This window comes from Rattus norvegicus, chromosome 7 (assembly GCF_036323735.1).
Source record: "Rattus norvegicus strain BN/NHsdMcwi chromosome 7, GRCr8, whole genome shotgun sequence".
In the NCBI taxonomy this organism is placed as follows: Eukaryota; Metazoa; Chordata; class Mammalia; order Rodentia; family Muridae; genus Rattus; species Rattus norvegicus.
This window is the reverse complement of record NC_086025.1, coordinates 111,726,137-111,740,268: the sequence shown is the minus strand read 5'-3', so window position 1 is coordinate 111,740,268 and position 14,132 is coordinate 111,726,137.

Genomic DNA, 14,132 nt, shown 5'->3' with positions numbered 1-14,132 from the left:
AGCAACCGCGAATGTGAGCATTACCGTTTTATAAGCTTGGGGCCTAGACTGAACGAAATCGGGGGTGGGGGTGGGGTGGAGGTGGGGAGGAGACCAAGTATATGTCTCTGTCTACTTTCTGACTGCGGACACAGTGTGAGCAGATTCCTCACACACCCGCCATGATGTCTTCCTTCCATGACAGAAAGACTGTACTCTCAAACAAACCATGAACCAGAATGTATCCTTCCATTCTCAAGTGGCTTCTTGTCATGTATTTGGTCACAGCAATGAAATGAGTAACTGTTTATATCTCAGTCCCCAGTTGACCCCAGACCTCCAAGAGCACAGGAGTCATCAGCTGCCCTTTGGTTCTGTTGCTAGCTGGAATGTACTGCTTTCCCCCAAGAGACCTCATGGCCACCCCACGGCATGCCTCTGCTCCTAGACTCATGTCATCTGCTTACAGATCTAACCACAGGACCATCTAATCTCTTCCCTTCTGTGCCCCTATTCTTGTTGCAAATGTCCTTTTCCATTGAGCACCAGGCCTCTCTCAGTTTCCTCCTTGACTGCCCTTCCTGTCCCTGTCATAGCTTAGAGTCCTGAAGTCCCCAGTGCTCTGGATATGGTCTTGCTTTGAAGTTGGGTCTTTATAGGAGAACAGGGTAAGTGGACCATTGATGGGACCTAAGAGCACACACTGGTTCTCTTGGGAAGATGATGCAGGCATAAGTCTAGAACTTAGCACCCACGTTAAAGCTGGGCGTGGCGGCGTGGCTGCGTGGCCACATGGCCACCTCTAACCCTAGCACTATGGAGGAGATGCCACTAGTCCAGCTCTTCCAGATTCATTGACAGACCTTGCCTCAAGTGGGTAAGATTGGGAGGGAAATAGCTAAACATCAAATGTACTTCTCTGGCCTCCCCATACTCACTCATAGGAACACACACACACACACACACACACACACACACATGCACACGCACACGCACACGCACACGCACACACACATATGCACACACATGCACACACACACATGCACACGCACACGCACACACACATATGCACACACATGCACACACACACACACACACACACACACACACACCCTACCCACACTCTTCTGGTTTTGTTTGTTTGTTTTTTGTTTTTGAGATAGGGTCTCACTAGCATTGGCTACCCTGAAACTTACTATGGAGACCAGGCTGGCCGTGAACTCACAGAGCTCTGCTTGCCTCTCCTTCCCAAGTGTTAAGATTTAAGACATCTGCCACCGTGTCCTGCTCCACTTTACTCTCATATATAAATATATGTGCATACATCAAACACCTCCCTCCCTCTCTCTCTCTGTCTCTGTCTCTGTCTCTCTGTCTCTCTCTCTCTATCTCTCTCTGTCTCTCTCTCTGTCTCTCTCTGTCTCTCTCTGTCACACACACACACACACACACACACACACACACACACACACACACACGGGGCTGCAGAGATGACTCTTCAAGATGACCTGAGTTCAGTTCCCAGCACTCACATCAAGGGCCCACGACTACCTGTAACTACAACTCCAGGGCCTAGTGCTCTCCCTGACCTCTGTGGGCAACTGAATCCATACACACACACCTCCTTCACAGTGGGTTGGCCTGATGCTACTTACATTCTGATGCTAATATTGATTCCTCAAGATCTGGTTGCCCCAGAGATGAGAAAATCCTGTGTGGCTGTGCCCTTAAGTTATTTCTGAATGGTGAAATAAAGATGCTGACAGCCAGTAGCTGGGAAGAAGAGAAATAAGTGGGTTTTGGGGTTCATGGGACTGGGGGTTTGTAGGACCATGAGGGAGAGAAGAAGGTGAGGAGGAAGAAAAAGTCACCAGGGGTTAGGAGTCATGAAAACATGGCCCTGAGGGCTGACCGATTGGAGTGAAGAGCAGCCCAGATGAAACACCGTAAGTAACAACTCGGGGTTCTCAATAGGAAATAGATTCTAATAGCATAGAGGGTAGATATCTGCCCTGCCCTTGTGCTGATGAGTGCTTGTTGTAAATATAAGGTGGTGTGTGCCTTTTATCCGGAAACTAGATGGTCAAAGGTAGAGTGGAAACCCCGGCTTGAGATTAAAAATGTCAGCAACGCTCCCCATAATGAAAAGTAAAGCAAATATATTTTAGAAAAACCAATTAAGTATATAGCCGTTAGCTAAATAACTGTAAGGGGTGATGGGGAATGAGGGGGAGTGTCAGTGAGGAGTGGTAAGAAGGGGTGTGAGATTGGGGAAGCAGCATCACTCAGTGGAGGGTCCTGTCAGGGTTAGAAAAGCTGTAAAGTGTCTTCAGCCACTGCCAAAGGGACTCCTCATGCTGTGGAGGTGACGTGGTCTCCAGGTCTCTTCCCACCTCTCCCTGCAGAGGTAGCAGGCAGCCAGGTGACACAATCGGTGGGAGAGGGGAGCCCTAGTCCTACACAGCAGTGCCCAAAGTGCAGGGCAGAAGCAAAGGTTGAGAGTTTAACAGCCGTGCAAGGCCAGTGACAGGGACAAAGGAGGAGCCATGAAAGGCCAGTGACGGGGCAAAGGGGCGGGGAATACAGAAATGGGCAGATGGTGGCTTGGGAAGGGTCAGGGTTCCTGTGGCCTAACAAGAGAAACCCCAATGGGGCTTATGGGCTTAAAGCACTTGGAGAGTCAACAAATGACATCTTTCCAGGATTCAACACATACAGGTCACACAGTGAGTGCCACACCCTGTAATCAGAATTCATGTGTGTGTGTGTGTCTGTGTGTAGTATGTGGTGTGTGTGTGTGTGTGTGTGTGTGTGTATGTGTGTGTGTGTGTGTAGAGCTGGGGATGTACTTCATTTGGTAAAAGGCTTGCCTAGCATGCAAAGCCCCAAGTTCGATTCCCAGCACCAGATAAAACCAGGCATGCCTGCACAGGCCTGTAATCTCAGCGCTCAAAAGGTATAGCAGGACGCTCAGGAGCACAAAGTCAGCCTCAGTAAGTTCAAGGCCAGCCTGGGCTATACAAGACCCTGCCTCAAATGACTGACTACATATGAGCATCCCAATGAACAGTGATTTGGAAGGAAGAGAGTAGCCAACAAATGTGGAGAAGACAGTTAACCAAAGGCTACGTGGCCAAGAGGAGGGAGCATCTCTGGGTCTCTTTCTGACTCAGGTTTCGGAAACACATTATCCTTTCTGATCAGCTTTGACCCCACCCGTGTGATGTGTGACTTTCCTGGGAAAATGTGAACAAAGGTCCTGTCACCCCAGACTAATAAACCATGCCATGTGTGCCTACTATCCTGCTGAGCCATAGTCCAGTGGGGCTGCTTACAGGACAGGGGTGGGTTGGGGCAGTTATGCCACCGAACATGCTCTACTTCATACTGAAGCTGTTAATGGTTGCTAAGTCTTCCTCATGCACAGTCTCAAGGACACTCACAAGGGGGCCCAGTGTTCTGAGGGTCTCTCTCAGGTCACCACGGCCCTGATTCTCAGGTGTCAGGGGCACATCATGCTTGGAGGGCGGCCCTCCTTTGCCCATTGCTTTTGCTGTGTTGGTATTTGCAACTCCAACCCCCTCTGCCCACACATGTGCACACACTTGATTGTGCATACACATGTATACATGTGCTTACACTGATACTGACCTCAGAGGCTCACCGCCAGTCCCCACCTAGTTCCCCACCCCAACCCCTCAACATGCAAAACTTAGGAAAGAGCCTATGTTGGTCCACACAATCCCATCAAATGTCCCCTGTAGTTACAAGGCCCTGAGTCCATTAGCTTGCCCTACAGGTCTCCTGAGGGTGAGGTTTTTGTGAACAGTTTGTCATAGTCTACCTAGAAGCCAGACCATGTCACTGCCATGTCACTGGCTTAATGTCGTCGAGACACTTTCTCTGCTTGGCTGAATTGTCACAAGACCCATAGGACATGAGGAGGATGAGAACAGTGTCCGCTGTGTCCTTGTCCCTTCTGGATCACGTCTTCATCTCAAATTGCTCAAATTTCTTGTAACAGCTCAGGTGATATCTCTTGACTTGCCACTGTCAAATGTGGGATTTCCAAGTGGGTTCGTGTACTGGGAAATGTGCCCATTTTACAGATGGGAAAGCTGAGTCTGTCTTGCAAGTGGTCCAGCTAGGCAGAAGTGGAGGTTCACCTGGATCCACTCTTAGTCGCCCTTGCTTCTCTTCTCTCCATACAACCTCCGAGTAGGTCACTCTCTTTATTATCCCACTCTTTTGACTCTCTCTCTCTCCATGCCCAGCTCACCAACTTACTGTCTCATTCCAATTACACTTTAAGACAGTCCTCAAAACCCTAGGCCCTGTGAGGTTCCTCTGCACTTGTTTGTGGGGAAATGGGATATTAACCTGAATTGTGTATGTGGAAAGTCCCTAAGTTTTCAGCCTTGGAAATGATATTCAAGTCGCTCATGACAACAGAGCCAGGCTTGGACTGGTGCATGGACCAGTCTCCTCCAAGGCAAGGCTTGCTCAGCCACAGCACCACCCAATTCTGCCTTTCTGGAAAATCCCTTGCAACTGGCAAGTAGAGAAAACACACAGAGGTCATGTTCACAAATTGTCTGCTGCAGCCATGGCCACTACAAAGCAAGAAGCCACTCTTTCTTGGGATCATTAAGAACAAACCTCCAAACACTGGAGAGGGGTTAATGCCTTCACTTACCCCACTTGCAGCAGAGAGGGCTCATTAATGCTATTCAAGGTCCCAGACTGCAAAGTGCCACAGAAGGGAACTGGAGGGCATCACACCAAGTGCAAAAATCAGCACACAGAAGTACAAATACAAGTGAAGCAGAGATCACAAGGGAGCAGGGTTACAGCCTCGTTCCCCATGGCTTGCTCGGTTTGCTTTCTTATACAACTTGGGACCATCTGTCCAAGAATAGTACCACCTTCAGTAGATCAGGTCCTCCACCATCAACTAATGATCAAGAAAATTTCCCCCCAAGACTTGTCCACTGGCCAATCTGATGGAGGCCTTTCCACAATTAAGGTTCCCTCTTCTCAGTTTCTGTCAAGTTGTCAAACAATAGCCAGCACACTTGCTACCTTGGCAAGTTGACACAAAACCTACACCACTGTTAAACCATAATCTTCCTTTTATTGTTTATTCCTGGGATCTTGTGGTAATACCATGATAAAACACAGTAAAACTTTAAAGGTCCCATCGTCTTAAAAATCAAATACTTCAAAAGTTCTAATCTCTTTAAGAAACTGCAAACTCTCTTAACTGTGGGTTCTTGTATGCTGACCCTGGGGAAATACTTTCCTGGAGAGTCTACCTCATGATGCTGGTCTCTCACTTCTTCAGCCTCAGAGTAAAGCAAAAGTTTAAATTCCACATATTTTCAGTCCAAACTATTACATAGGTGGTCCTGATGAAGCCTTTGCCTTCCTCTTAAATCGCACAAATCTGACATCTACTATCATTGCCCTTGGTATTAGTTTTCTTGTACCCATAACAGCTCACTAAGCTCTGTGTACGCAGTGACTTTCCCCCAAAACTCCAAAATTTCAACTTTCCTCCCACAAGACGTTCCAAAGCATAAAAACCACATGGTTAGGTCCATCACAACACAACCCCACTCCTGATACCAATTTTTGCCTTACTTTGCTTCTCTGGTGACATGATAAAAAACACTGACCAAACGTGTCTAGTAGATTATGGAGTTTATTTCATTTTACAACCTTCGGGTCACAGTCCATCCCTGATGTAAGTTAGGGAAGATCTTTACAACAGGAACCTGGAGGCAGGAACTAAAGCAGAGGTCATGGAAGAATACTGTTTCCTGCCTTTCTACCCATAGTTTTCTCAGTTTGCTTCCTTATACCCAGAACACCTGCCCAGGGCCACCCACAGTGAACTGGATCCTCTCAGATCAATCATCAATGGAGAAAATTCCTTACAGACTTGCCTATCTGTGAGCATTATGAAGTTAGCTCCTCAATGGCAGAATTATCTTTTTCCAGGTGACTCTAGTTTCCCACAAGTTATCAAAAACTAATCGGCACAGGAAGTTCTCAAAGCTTCATCACAAGCTATGAATCAGTTGGGGGAACTGACATCATAAATACTGGCTTCCTGTTTGTGGGCTTACTTTTCTCTAATTTCAGCTTCTCTTAATTCTCTGATTCTTGCTTGTTTTCTTTTTTGAGACGGAGTGTTATAAAAGACCAAAAATGCCTCAAATTGTGTGACTGAGGATGACATTGAGTTAGTAACCCCTGCCTCTTACTTGTCAAATGCTGGGGTTCTAAGCAGGGACCATCTTACATGTCTTCTGTTGCTTGTGTGTGTTAGTGTGTATGTGTGTGTGTGTGTGTGTGTGTGTGTGTGTGTGGTGTTTGTGCTTATCTTCTGGTGAGTGTATAAGTATTGTGTGTTTATCTCTGGTGTGTGTGTGTGGTGTTTGTGCTTATCTTCTGGTGAGTGTATATGTGTGATGTGTTTATCTCTGGCGCGCGCGCGCACGTGTGTGTGTGTGTGTGTGTGTGTGTGTGTGTGTGTGTGGTATATGGCATGCTTGTTTTCTTCTGTTGCTCATGTGTGTATGTGTATGTGGTGTTTGTATGTTTATCTTCTGGTGTGTGTGTGTGTGTTATATGGCATGCTTGTTTTCTTCTGTTGCTCATGTGTATATGTGTATGTGGTGTTTGTGTGTTTATCTTCTGGTAAGTGTGTGTGTGAGTGTGTGTGTGTGTGTGTGTGTGTGTGTGTGGTATGTGGCATGCTTGTTTTCTTCTGTTGCTTGTATGTGTATGTGTGGTATATGTGTGGTGTTTATGTGCTTATCTCTTAGTGAGTGTGTGTAGTGTGTTTATCTTCTTCTGGTGTGTGTGTGCGCGCGTGTGTGTGTATGTGACTCTTGAACATCATTGGTTACATTACTCCTAAGTCTCTTAAGCATATTATTGCCATTGTACTGCAATGACATACCTCTTAAAATTACTTTTCAGATTATTTTGCTGTCATGTAGGAAGGGCAATCATTGTTCAATATCTATCTAATCATCCAACCCACAAATTTCCATGGAATCATGAAATACTTGGCCTTATGAAATACTTGGCCTCTGCATCCTACTGGGTCTTGGCATGCACAGTGGTGTTAAGTGTGAGTAACGACAGGCACACTTCCGTCAGTCAAACCTCATGAGCTCATTTCTTTTTAAAGCCCTGCCAGACTAGCTGGGGGCTCTAGTGTTGCCTGCCTGAGTGTTTTTGCCTCTTCCTTCCTTGCAAAGGAACTGTTGTTATTCTAACATTTTATCACTAGGAATGGTGATTGCTGGGCCGCAGAGCTGACTCAACAGTTAAAAGCACTTATTGTTCTTTCAAAGGACCTAGACTTTGTTCTCAGGATCCCATATCATGCAGATCATAACCAACATGCAATTCCAGTACCGAGGGACGTGACACCCTCTTCTTTCCTCTACAGACATGTGTACATACATGGTGCACATAAACTCATGAAAGTACACGCAAATAAAAATAATGACTTTCTTATGACTCTTTAAGTGAGGTCACATGACATTGTCTTAAGGCTCTACCTAAGGGACTGAGACGATGGCTCGGAGGATGAGAGTGCTTGTTGCATAAGGACCTGAGTTCAAGTCCACAGCACACAACATCTGTAACCAAAGAGCCTTGTGGAAAGAGTAGGATTACTAGGGCTTTCCTGTGCTTGACCACTGGAACAGCTCTAGATCCAGAGAGAGGGAGAAGGAGAGGGAGAAGAAGAGGGAGAGGGAGAGAGAGAGGGAGAGGGAGAGGGAGAGGGAGAGGGAGAGGGAGAGGGAGAGAAAGTCAAAAGACATTAAGTAAAAGTAATAAAACAGGACACTTGATGTCCTCCTTGGCATCCAAAAGCATATATAGAGAGACGCATGTACCTGTACATGCATGTGCACATATCACACACATATAAATATTTATGCACAAACATGCATATATATACACACATATATATACACACATATATGCATATATATGTATATACTCACTTATATGTATGTATACACACACATACAGACACTTAAACACAAAAAAGGGAAGGAGGAGAAGGAGGAACAAACAATTAAGTTCCTGCCTAAGAAATCTGTTGGGTGTTTTTATTTGTTTTTCATTTTTTTTTTAGTTCTTTAAAAAAAATCTCACAGTGCATTTGAGCCTTCACTCTCTTTCTCTCTGCTCCCAATCTGTCCACCTTTTCTATCAAGCCAACTTTGTATCCTCTTCAAATAAAAACAAAACAAAACAAAACAAATACAATTTGTGGCACCCCTATGCTCTTGGATGTGCAGCCATCATTGAAGTGTAGTCTACCCCTCACTCAGAGGTCACATCCATAAAGAAAACTGACTTTTCTTCTCCTAGAAGCCCCCAATTGCCAATAGCTCCTTAGCTAGGGGTAGGACTTCATGGCTACCCCCGCTCTTCATGCTGGGATTTGTGTGGCCTGAGCCTGCAGAGGTGTTGTGTGTCCCATCTCAAATGCTATGAATCCGTAGGTGCAACTTCCCCGTGGTTGTTAGAAAACACTTTTATAAACATCCACCACCATCCTGTCTTCTATGATGATCCCTGGGTGAAAGGGTGAGTGTGTGTGTGAGTGTGCATGTGTGGCGTGTGTGGTGTGTGTGTGTGTGTGTGTGTGCGTGTGTGTGTGTGTGTGTATGTTTTATTTAGGGCTGATCATTCTGTTACCTCTGTCTACATCTCTATAGGTTGTAGCTCTCCATGTTAGTCACTATCCAATGCAAGAAGAACCTTCTCTTGTGAGGATTAATCAATAATTTATGGGTGTAAGGAAGAGTATAGGGGTCCATTGAGAAGAGTAATAGTAGTGGGGTCTCCCCTAAGGCACATGTGGCTGAAGGATCTTGGTCCCAGTAAGGAGATCCAGCTATGGATTCTAACTTACAGGATGACCTCAAAGCCACTCAGAAAGTGATCAGCCAGTCCCATTACATTCAGACCACTATTGCACCAGTGGGTTTGTGGGCTGTCCTTCCAGGCAGCCACTGCTTTAACACACAGGGTTCGCCAATGAAGAGTGGTGATTTCTTTTCTCCCAGTAGAGTATATAGCATTCTCCAGCACTATGAATGCTATCTAGGCAGGGTGAGTACAAGCTAATTTCCCCATGTTCTATGACTCAAGGACGTGGTGTCTTCTGCAATTGGATCCATCAGTCAAGTTCCAGACCACTAAGAGCACTGACAAGAGCCTCTAGTGTTGGGAGGATGATCTATGAGACCTCATTTGCAATGACGCCAAAGTAGTATAGCCATTGTTGACTATATGTTTGTCAACTGAAGAACAGATAATAAAACTGTTACACATTTACACACTGGGCTGTTAATAAATACAAAATTCAAGGTAAAGGTAAGGAGCTGGAAACCATCATCCTGAGTGAGAGAACACAGAAGGACGACTGACGTATATTTTCTCTCACTTGAGAGTGTTAGCCTGGAATCTGCGGAAATATGTGTTCCATTGGGAGTAGGCATGGAGGTCAGGAAATTAGAGAAGGGTGGGATTTCAAGAGGGAGAATGAAGTGGTATAAAAGGCTAAATGGGAAGAGTGGTTCAGGAAGTAAACTTCATGGAAGGAGGATGGTAGGACAAGGTGGAGGAGGAATGTGGAGAGGGACAAATAATTGTAAAAATATTTTGACAAAAATGGAAACCTACTATTGAAACTTTCTACTGTGTGTGTGTGTGTGTGTGTGTGTGTGTGTGTGTGTGTGTGTGTGTGCATTTATAGAGTTTAAATGGCATTACCTAATAACAGGACAATGCCCCTTACTAGACATCACAGGATAACAAATTAGAAGAGGCCCATTTTAAAATAGGAGCATTTCCCATGATCCTCTGGTCATCCCTTGGTTCAAGGCCAGTAGCTAACAAAAACAAACACATGGCATTATCACATCTGTGTTGCTATCAATTCACCCTCCACTCTTTTATCTGTCCCCACCAGCCACTTCCCAGATGAGTCACAAGCAACCTGGCTTTCCGCATCAGCTCTACTGTCAGGCTCGCCCACACTCTTGGGCTTATCACTGCTTTCTGTAAGGATGAAGTTTGATGTCATTGTCTTGTTAGTCACAAGACATTATTCATACCCCAGTGGGCACATTTGTCCACAAACATCTTTACAAGTTTAATCTGGGTCAAGCAGTCAATTCTAGTTTATTAGCAACCCCACACTCCCCAAACCCTGCCATTGTGTGAAGGACTCTGGGGAATTGTGGAATCTTGGCCTTTGTGATTGTAACATGTTTACACTCTGAAAAAAATGTCGTTCAACCCTTCCTCCAAATTTCCCTGTAGAGAGGCTATTTCTCCCTGTAGGGAGAAATAAAAACTGACCCTACTTTTCACATAAGTCTGGGAAGGGGCTGGTGCAGTGGGCATGATATCACCCTGCAATTGTTCTTCCCTGTCCAGAATGCCACCACTGAGTGTGTGCCCCTGGTTTGAGGAGATCCTGACTGAGTTAGAACATGACGCTGAAGCTGGAGAGATGGCTCAGTCAGTAAAGACTTACCGCTGAAGCCCAATTACCTGAGTTTAATGTCCCAAATGCCCACACAAGCCTAGCACGGTGGGTCATGCTTGCAGTCTCAGTCATGAGGAGGTGGGTGTGGGGAAGACTGATGGAGCCCAGCGAGCTTGCTGGCAGCTAGCCTGACCCTACCTGATAAAGTTCTAGGCCAAAGAGAGAACCTATCTCAAATGGAAAGGGTAAGATGCCTGAAGAATGACACTTAATGTTGCCCCAACTTCTACATGTGCATATGAACACACACACACAGACAGACAGACAGATAGACAGAGACAGAGATACAGTGAAACAGAGAGAGAAGAGAAAGAGGGAATGAGGGAGAGGGAGAGAGGGGGAGGGAGTAGGAGAAGGGGAAGAGACTCAATTGAATAATAACAGGTTATAAATTGAATATTCTATTTAAAGATAGCAGATGTTACCTTTTCTTGGTTGCTCCTGGATGTCACATGATTGAACATCAGGTGTAGAGGCACTGTTGTCACTAGCCAGCTTAGTTAGTCTTTTGGTATGCTTATCAGTATCTCTACGATCAGCCAACACTCTCTTACTTCCAATCTGGACATCTTATCTTAGATGGACATAAAGCTGCAAGGGAACCCATCAACACAGGGGCGAATAGCAGAAGCCACTGCACCTGCTAAATGCAACTGTTTAGAGTTGAGCACTGCACCAAGTAAGATTTGCTTTGTAAAAAGAAGTTTGACAGCTTAAGTTCAGTTAACGCTGCCCAATTGTGCCTGGGCAGGGTGGCCATCCACTAGAACAAAAGAAAAGTACCAGTAACCACTACCACAAAAGACTTTCCCTCTCTCCACCCCTATCCACTGCTCATAGCTCCTCAGTAAGGAGTGGGTCCTAGAAGTCATCTACCCCATCTCTGCTGGAATCTTGGCTGGCTTGATCTTGTGCCAATATGACCACAGCTTCTGTGTGAATAAAGATCCCATCTTTTTTGGCTCTATATCTCTGAATGCTTATTCTTAGCCTGTTCAAATCTAGTGCCAAGATGGTGGGCTTCTCCCTTCACCTATTTTACATTTTAATTTAAAAAGCACAACATAATTCTTGTTCTCACCCTCATTCAGCAGTGGAAGTCACTATTGAAACACTCATTGTTTCTATACCTTCTTTTAATTCATTACACACTTACACCATCCATTTTGAAGTCCTTGCTTGGTAAGTCCAACATCTAGCCCACCCTCAAAGCCAGTTCTATGACCCACTTTCACCCCTCTAGGAATGGATTTTGAGTTTTTCTTTGAATTTCTCTTGATCTTTGCTGAGTACTGAACATTTTAAATTATAAATTATAGGAACTGTAGATACTGGCTTTCTTCTTCCCCTCAAAGTTTAATATTGTTATTGTTCATTTGGTCATTAGTTCATTTTTAGTGTTTTGGATGAACTAATTCTTTCAAGTCTGTTTTCCCTACTAAGTGTAGTTCCTATCGTCCCTGCTGAAATTTTTTTCCTCCTTGATCTTCTTGGCCCCTTTCCTAAGAGTTGACTTAGTTTGCAAAAGTTGCTTATTGGTGAACAATTGCGTTTAGTCCTCTCTGCCAGTTAGACCTTTACCCTTCTGCTTGGGCCAGGCATGTGGGTGGGAGACTGCTCTGTCCATTCAGAATGTTTGTAAGTTTGCCTGTGTTTGGTTCCAAGTTCATTCCTCTAGCCTGCCCTGAGAGCAGGCAGCCTTGAGTGTGCACTGTGCAGCAGGCTTCCAGCCCAGGAAACCAATGGTATTTCACCGCTAAGCCTGCCTTCCTACCAATCTCCTTCAAGTTGGAGTAGCTTGTTGTTCAGTCAGCATCATACAGGAGCCCCACTGGACAGTCAGCCAATGAGTTCTTTTAAAAAAAACACTCAAGACCCCCCAAGACCAAGTTCTCAGGACAAAAGAGATTTATTTGCCCCAGAGGGACAGGGGGCAGGGAATAAGAGACAAAGACCAGAGATAGAGGATGAGGGGGAGGGAAGGGAACAAGGGAAGGTTGGCAGGGGATCTGTCCTGGAGGGGGACAAAGGACTCCTCTGAATAGAGATGAGACAGATGAGGTACATAGGAAGATGGCGGTACAAGGGGAAACCCTGTGTCAGGATGAGTTATTTAATTTTAATTGGGCATGGTAATTAGGTGAGCCAAAGGTGGCTTTTGTTCCATGGACTTCAATGCTTTGATAGTTGGTCCTTGGTAGTCAGTCTCATCTGGAGGAAGTGGCCAAATAAGGGAGTAGACCTTGGTGGGTAGCTTTAGGGATGGAATCCAATGGATTTTAGCAAGGCAGAGAGAATGGAGGAGAAAGGCAAGGCCTGCCAGAGCCATGGTTGCCATGCCTGGGGTTGGCTAGATTCCCTACAAGTTCTGCTGAGGGAGCTGTGGGTGGCTGTGACAGCTATTCCTCGTTGTTGACTTGACTCTATCTGGAATGAACTACAATCCATAACTGGAAGGCTCACCTGTGATCCTGATCTTCAGTACGGGAGATACAAGTTTCTGACTTGAATCTTGGCATGGAGATCTTGAGGCATAGTACTTATGAATCCCAGGAGACTAAGGCAAGGAGATCTCTGAGTTCAAGGTCAGCCTGGGACAAAACAAGTCCCAGATCCAGGCATGGTAGTATGCACTTTTAATCCCAGGAGATAAAGCAAAGCAGAGCTGAGTTAAAGCCAACCTGGGACAGAGCAGGCTCTAAGTAAATAAGAACTTAAATCCAGGCTTAGTGGACCATATCTTTAAACCCAGCTGGTAATAGAAGAAGGGGGGACCATGTTCCAGCCCCAGAAATCAGCAGAACACAGCAGCTTCAGTCATGTGGTTCTGGCTTTAGAGTGAAAAATAGAAGGGACTAGGACAATTGATTCTGGTTAGCTGGAGCTAAGAAATTAGTGGTGATTAAGAAGATACCAACATCTCTGAGATGAAAACTTCTTGAAAATGTTTTCTGAGAGCACAAAGAAGCTGTGTTCCAGAGATAGCCAATGTTGCACCTTGTACTGCAGCAGGACTTGGTAATGTACAAGAGTCACCTGAGTGGTACTGGTTTTGAAGGTGTGAAGGGGTCACGAAGAACAGCTGAGGCTTGGCACTGTGAGGGGCCATGGAAGACCATTGGTAAAGGAGCGGCCTCAGTCGCAGCTGATAACCCAGAACTGAAGGGGTCATGCAAAGGGTTTGAGGCTTGGCACCATGAAGAGAGCCTATGAGAGGCTTTTGATGAAGCCTAGTTGCAATAGAAGACCCCAGTGTATTGGAGATGCCAGTACCATGGGAAGATCACCAAGAATAGCAGCAGCAGTGGACTGGATCGTCCTGAGCTTAGGGTGCTTCAGAGAGCAGAGCTGGAGAAGTGACACCAGCCCCATGGATGAGCCCAGAGGATCATGTGTGGATCCCAGACGATGAAACAAGAAGCCATAACATTGAAGTTGCCTTGGAGACAATGAAATGTTCAAAATGCCAGAGCCACAGGCTATCCTCTCAGAAAAGCTGCTAACAGGGAGTGCAAACAGCCCGGGAAAAAGAAGTTTGTTGCAGTCAACAGAGATG